This window comes from Eleutherodactylus coqui, chromosome 2, assembly GCF_035609145.1.
Source record: "Eleutherodactylus coqui strain aEleCoq1 chromosome 2, aEleCoq1.hap1, whole genome shotgun sequence".
NCBI lineage: Eukaryota > Metazoa > Chordata > Amphibia > Anura > Eleutherodactylidae > Eleutherodactylus > Eleutherodactylus coqui.
The window spans coordinates 141,146,543-141,154,194 of NC_089838.1; positions in this window are offsets into that span (position 1 = coordinate 141,146,543).

Consider the following 7,652-nt stretch of genomic DNA (forward strand, 5'->3'; position numbering starts at 1 on the left):
CGTTCAAAATTGAACGATAATCGTTCAGTGTAAACACAGCAAACAATCAAACGATCAGTAATAATTTGTTGGCTTACTGTTCATTTCATGCAAGTTTGAAAATCATCGTTCGCTTATCGTTTGGTTACAATATCGATCGTTCAGTCATTCTCATTTATTTATACATCATTGTTTGCTCGTTCGAACAATAAATCATTCCATCTAAAAGGGCCCTTACCCATCTTCCACTCTGATATTCACTGTTTCATACTAGAAGGATTTTCTGGTAACTTGAAAGTTTTATGAAGTTTTTCATATATTCGCATGTATAAAAAGTAATAATTATAGGTACGCTTAAAGGACTTTCCAAAAGTTGAATCAATATGGGCATTAATTACGCTGGTGTGAAAATGAGTCTCGAGAAAGGGAACAGTATATTTTGTCTAAATAGTTGTGTGGGCATGATCTCTACTATGATTGCCCTGATCATGGCAGAAATTATATTACAAATAATGATGTTCTCAGTAGATGCTGACAGCAATAGAACGTGCATTGTAACCTTACACCCTACCGCCCCTCATGTGCCATACACAAATGGCAATCATTGCATCAGAATAGTATGGAGAACAATAATATTCAAGCTGAGCAGTGTTCTCTGTTAGTTGCTTTCTCATCACATTCACTATATGCCTGTAATAAGTAATTACCTGTATCTCTGACAGCTGCCTATAGGTGTAGCTTGATTTTTACCACTTGCAGCCCCCATGGATCTTGCATTCCGAGCATAATTTAACCACTCCCTCTATCTTAAAAATGTGACACTAGCTAAGTCCATTACAAGCCCTCTGCTCAAAGAACGCACTGAACTCATTCTCTTGGCAAAACACATAAGAGGTTATTAACTTTCACAATGCAATTGTTTTCCTAGAAGAGGAGTGTGAATGCCAAACAGGATGCAAGTGCTCTCAACTGTCAAATGTACTAGCAGTTAATAGGCACAGATTGGCATAGTCTGACCCAGAATATATTCTCTGTGTAATATTTAGGTTAATGTATAATAATACAGAACAACACAAACTGTACTCAGTTCCTATTGTAGAATTGTTTAAAATACAGTATGTTCCTTTCCTCTTAGCTATGTTGTCAATGCTACATAGATTAAAAAGTGCCCTAAATCTGGAACCCATGGTCCCCTTAATGCGCCACCAGTGCAACTACCACCATACACTGGCAAAATATTATATTGTACAGTGCCTATATAATGTTTCCATACAATCCCTCAATATCACCATGAAGTAGTCAAATAATTCCCTTAGGTTGCCAATACACATTAGATAGTGATGGGGTAGCAGGTATCTCCATTGACTCCCTCCCTTCCCCTTGGCCGGTGGTAATGTGTTCTGAATATGGACAGGGGGAACCATCTGCTCTCAGACACCTCTTGCAGCAGCTTATCTCCCTGAGAACAAAAAGGGGGCAAACTGTAATCCATCTGCTTGAGTTGGGATACTACCATACACATTAAATGATCAGCCAGTCCCACTGCAATCGACAGCTTCAACCAATATACAACTAATGTGTATGGCTAGCTTTAGGCTGCCTTCACATATCACAATCAAGTAAATATAAGTAATTAAGTAAATGAAACAATTTATTATAAAGTAGCTCAGAAGTAGAGATGAGCGAACGTACTTCGCAATCGAGCATCGCTATTTTCAAGTACCTGGCTACTCGGGTGAAAAGATTCAGGGGGGCCGGGGGTGAGCGGGAGGTTGCAGAGGGGAGTGGGGAGGAGAGAGAGAGAGCTCCCCCCTGTTCCCCACTGCTACCCCCGCTCCACCACGCCACCCCCCGGCGCCCCTCGAATCTTTTTACCCGAGTAGCCAGGTACTCGAAAATAGCGATGCTCGATTGCGAAATCGCGCTTAACGAGTATGTTCGCTCATCTCTACTCAGAAGTCAAAATGTATCATTTTTAGAATACTGAAATGTAAAATTTTAGGAATGGGCATATGATATGAAAGAATTTCAACAGCATTATGAATGCTGCAGTACTCAGAGGAGAGTTGCATCCCCCCTTCATTTTTTCTCTTAACACAGTGACACTTTGGTCAGTGGGCTTTGTTAGGAGTGACAGTTCAGCTTGATGACTGATAGAAATGTACTATGTCCATGATGGCCATGTCATCATAGTGCTTTAAAAATATAGAAAATGTAATAGAGTTTGTGTCGCTTTCTTTTCCAAATTCACATTAGTGGCATGGTTCACTATTCATGGGATAAAACTGAATTTATAAAACAAAATTGTAAAAATATAAAGATACCTCATAGCTGCTGGATACAGGGAGCAAAGTATGTATGTTAGAAACCCAGAGATTAGTGTAATTAATATGAATCCCAAAATGCAGTTATAAACTTCTGAATATTAAAAGCCAGTAAGGATATTAACTAGCATCTATGTTATGCTGAATAGGAAACGTCTATTCAGTGTTCTTGTGTATGATACAGATAAAGGTGACATTTCTCTAGAGACCTATAGTAGGGCAGCTATAGCTGGAGGGTGTCAGATAGAATATTATAGTCAGCAGGAATATATGGAACTGCTGCTTTTGTCAAGGGCAAAATAGAAACTAAAACAAAGTCACAGAAGTACAATAGACAAAAAATAACAAATAACATTCAGAACAATCGTAGTACAACAGTTTGTGGATTTTCTTTTTAATGTCCATTATGTTGCATAGTCATCAGGGATCTTCATGGAGAGGTGCTATTAAGGCCCATTTACACGGAGCGATGATTGCTCAAAAATCGCTCAAATGACAATTTGAGTGACAGCTTTGAGCGATCTATTTGCATAAACTATTAAGTAGCTACTCAGTTACTTAATAGCTTATTAGCGTGCAAATGAAGCCTTTAGCTGAAAGCAGTTAATAGCCGGAGGGCTTTTATCTCCATTCAGCTCCTTTGTTCTCCGTCGGGTTAAAGGGCTGAAACAATGCTATCAGCACTACCCGCAGAGAACTCATCATGCGGTCCTGATAAAACCGCACTACGATTTTTAGGCTGGCTTGAAGTTAACGATCAACTAGCAGTGCACGAAAAGTGCATAATGGCCATGCATTTGGACGCAACGATTATCGCTCAAACAATTGCTTTTGAGCGATTTTTGAACGAACATCGCTCCGTGTAAATGGGCCTTTAGTTGCCTGGTGGGTGTATTATCACACAAAAGATAACTAGCTAGATAAAGATGTTATGCTAACCACCTAAGCTACAGAGCTAGAACCACCTATGCAAAGGGACTCTAGTTGAGGGAAAATCCCATAGAGTAGCTAAAATAAAAAAGGTACAATCACCAGCCTTGATGATCTTTAATGTCATTGTACACCCACCAGGCAACTAATAGCACCTCTGTGGTTTGGTTACCACCCTCCTTAGTCAATATCCTGCATATGGCTGTGGGACAATTGATTCATATTTTTATCATGCTCCCTGATGATCCAACTAAACAAAGTTGGGGAAACGCATTGAGCCCCCTTTTTTCCATCTGTTTGTGTGCTTATATTAGCCCAAGTCTATATTGTATATTAGCATTAAGTCTACATCATATACTCTCACCGGCTTCTATTGTACCCATACGTGATGGCATAATGCATCTTGACTATCCTGTAGGCCTTGTGAACTCTTGTTGGTTCCTCTGCCTTTTCCCCCCACCTAGTTTGGGACCCAGTAAACTTGTCTTAGGATCTGGGCCTTCTCTTTGAGTGGTTTTTATCTTTTTTTCGTCTGAGGAATAGGTATTTTTTCCACCATATCTATTACAAACGTCATTAGGTTCACACAGTGTGTGTCCTTTTACCATCTACTTTGGGGTCACGACTTTGGTCAGCAATTTTTCCATCCCACAAACATCACGATTGATGGTCATTTTTGGCTGACCAATGCTGTTGCTCCTCAGTCTCATTCAGTTGTGACTAGAGGCTCAGGGGTTGTCTCCATACCAAATACCCCTGTCTGTCTACTGGTATATTTTTATACTTTTGTATTTATTTGGTATTTATTAGCCCATAATTGATATTTTAGAAAGTTATAATAAAAGTTATATTTTAGGTGGTGTTCTCACATCTGTCTCCTGAGATCTGGGTTTCTACAGGTTCTCTGGAGCTTTCGGGTGGGTTCACACAGGGCGAATTCCCGTCGGAAATCTCGCGGTTTGGCCGCAGCAAAAACCGCGAGATTTCCGCCGGGAGAACCGCCCCGGTTTAAGCCGCGGCGGCTTGGAAGTGGCTCGGCCGCATGCTTTTCCGTTGCGGCCGGCGCTCCCATAGAGGAGAGCGGGGCCGCGACGTAAATAAACAAAAAAGGAAAGGTAAACAGACCTGCTTAATCTTTGGAAACCGGATTTACCGCAGCGGATTAGCCGTCCCGTGTGGACGAGATTTCTGAGAAATCTCATCCACATGGCTGGCTAATCCCGAGATTAGCGGCCGCGGGCGGTTTTGCCACGGGCGGATCTGCTGCGGCAAAACCGCGGCAAATCCGCCCTGTGTGAACCCAGCCTTCCTGCTCAAGTGTGAAGGAATATGCTGCGTGTGTGTATCTCTAGTCAGCCAATCACTCCAGGTCAGTACACATAAAAGCTGTCTTCCCAGGTGTGGGTGTGTTCAGCTTTCTGTTTTCATTTCCCGCTCTGTGTTGTGACCTACCCACTCAGGTAGGTCCTTCATCATGTTTCTTTGTAGAAGATAGGGAGAGGTGTTAATTGGTGGTTGATTCACCTGATGTTCCCTATCCGGGTAACGTTCATGTAGGCCCGGTGCTCACTAACCCACATGAACGTAACATATGTTTGTGACATGTCTGTGTTACGTGCAGTCTGGTGTGTCTGTTAGTCTCCTAACTGTTGCGTTTGTTTACAGTGTTTGTTCAGAATGTAGTGTCTTTGCATGCATTTGTTGGAGTGTATTCCCCGGTCTTCCCTGAAGATGGTTTGGACACCTGCTGTCTCTCGCCTCTTTGCGTTATAGGGTGCGTACATTGAGTAGTGTGTGTGGTACGGTGACCGCACAGGTGCATACACCCGCAGGTTTCTCCTTATCTCTTTGCAGGTGTGGCTTCCACATATCAGATGTTCTCATGTGTGGTGCAGGTTGGTGATGCCGGCCACAGTGTTCCTTGTATGCCAAGTGGGTGATGCCTGGCACCCCTTCCTTTGTACAGTGGGTGTGGTGGCTCCATACAGTTTTGGCTGTATTGGTGGCATGCATGACTTCTGAGTAGTGTTTATATGCTATGTTATGCACTATATTGTTTTTATGTTGTGCTGACTTTCTGCTGGGTATGACACTATCTGTATTAGTATTCCCTTCTCCTGCTGACTGCCTGGCGTCCGCACTAGGCTCGTACAAATAAGTCCTGTGTATGCTATGTCAGCAGTGGGGCTTTCCATCTTTTCCCTCCTGGCTGTGCACTCCTTTTGCAGACTTCTGTGACTGAGGATGGTTGTGTAAGGCGCAGTGGTCCAATTTGTTACTCCTTCCTATTTGCCATCTTTGCCTTGGTGTCAGGGCCTTTTTAGATAAATTCTATACATGTGCGTAGTTTAAAAGAGTTGCTAAAAAATAATTTTTTACTTATGCCCTTAAGGGTCCAGAGAACCATTTTTTAAAGGGGGTACTATCACGTCTGTCTCCTAAGATCTGTTGTACTACAGGTGCTCTGGAGTTCTCCTGCTCAGGTGCGGGAGATTGTGCTGGCTGGCCTGTGTCTGCCTCCAGTCAGCCAATCACTCTAGGTCAGTAAACATAAAGCTGTCTTCCCAGGTGTGGGTGTGGTCAGCTTTCTCTGTTCTCATTTCCCTCTCTCTATGTTGTGTGAGCAGGTTCTATGTGTGGTGGCTGCCAGAAAGGTTTGTGTATTGTGGTTTTGTTTGGTTATGTCGCTGGACTCCTGATTAGTGTAGGGACGAGCAGTATTGCTGGGAGCAGTAAAGTAGCCCCCTAGTTTCCATATTTTGGCCAAAATGTCAACATATAATTGGCAATTATAGCATTAACATCTGCTACTAGTGTTTGCATATTGGCTGCTGTATAGTGGGATTATGGGTCTGAGTGTCTTCTTATCCTGTCCAGTTGTCCCTGTCGGTGGTGGCAGGTATATGCGTCCTAGCCTGGGTGCATGTGTTCCTAGGGGCAGCAAGGGCCTAGATCCGAAGACCACTGGGCCGTCCCTTTTTTTAGGGCGATTTCCTCGCTCAGGTAGGTCCTTGGTCATCTTTCTTTGTAGAAGGTAGGGAGAGGTGTTAATTGGTGGTTGCTTCACCTGGTGTTCCCTATCCTTGATAATGTTTGTGTGGGCCCAGTGCATGCTTGATCACATGAACGTAACAGGTGTGTTCAGTGACATTTTTCAATACATATACTCCCCTTCTGCTACTCTGTGATTTCAGTCTAATGCCTAAATAGAGCCAACTGGCAAGCTGGCAGCTTTTCTCATCACTGGATGCTGCTAAATCCCTCTCCTTCTTTTTCTTTGTAGCTCCCATAGGAGTCTATGAAAGCCGCTAGCATATATCGGTCAAAAGGTAGGGCAAGACCTATGTTTTCCGGCATCCTATAAATTCAGTCACTGATTTCGGTGGCATATGTCCTATTTTTTCTGGTGCAACATTTTTATGCTGCAAAAAATCGGTCATCTGAACGTATACATTGGAAACCAATGCTTCAGATGGTCATGATTTTCGGTCAATGTATAAACATGGCTAAATAGCTGCGTAAAAACGCTTGTGGGAATAAGGCCTAATCATATGGCTCTCAAGGCTTTTTTACATGAGCCAAGAATCTCATGATTCTCTTCTGCCCAAGCGGATGAGCTGGTGATATCATCACCAGCCCTTCCGCGCTCTTACAGCCTGATTAAACTGGACAATTGTCATTGAGAATCATGCAATTCTTCTGCATTAATAACTCAACTGCAAAAGTTCAGCTTGCCCCGCAACTTTACTTTATGGCTGTGTCTCACTCATCACTTTTAGCAGCATTACTGGCCTTTTAAGTGATGCAACATGAGCTTCAAGACTTATGTTTTGTAACCCTCACAAAAAGCAAAAAAATATACTGTATATACACTTTGAAGACAACATTAAGATAACTTTTATAATATGTTAGGCTCATATACTGCGACTGGTCCTTGTGGTTCTCTCTCTGCTCCTTGTCACACATAATACCCCTTATTAGTCTCTCTTTGCTTCCTGTCACAGATGATGCCCCCTTTATTTCTCCCTCTGCCCCTCTGTGATGCAAAAAGATGCATCTTGCCTGTCTAATGCTCTTCCTAGGTCCTCCATGTGGTGCAGGCACTGAGCTGTTTCTCCTGCATGGTGATTGATAGCCAGAACTTCCTTTCTTTCTCCAGCTAAGCTTTCTCCCCTCTGATGTTGTTTCCTCCACTCAGTACATCTGAGGCAAGGAGACTAATCCAGGGTCAGGGAGGAAGTTCTGACTACCAATCACCATGCAGGAGAAGGTGCTTGCATCTAGTGCGATGCATGGAAGATCTAGGAGTAGCGTTAAACAGTTCAATCAGGCAGCCTTAGCATGGTGAGAGGGCCTGGCTTAGGAGCTTGGTCACAATTGTGACCCCTGCGACCCCTATAGCTATGCCAGTAAATTAAA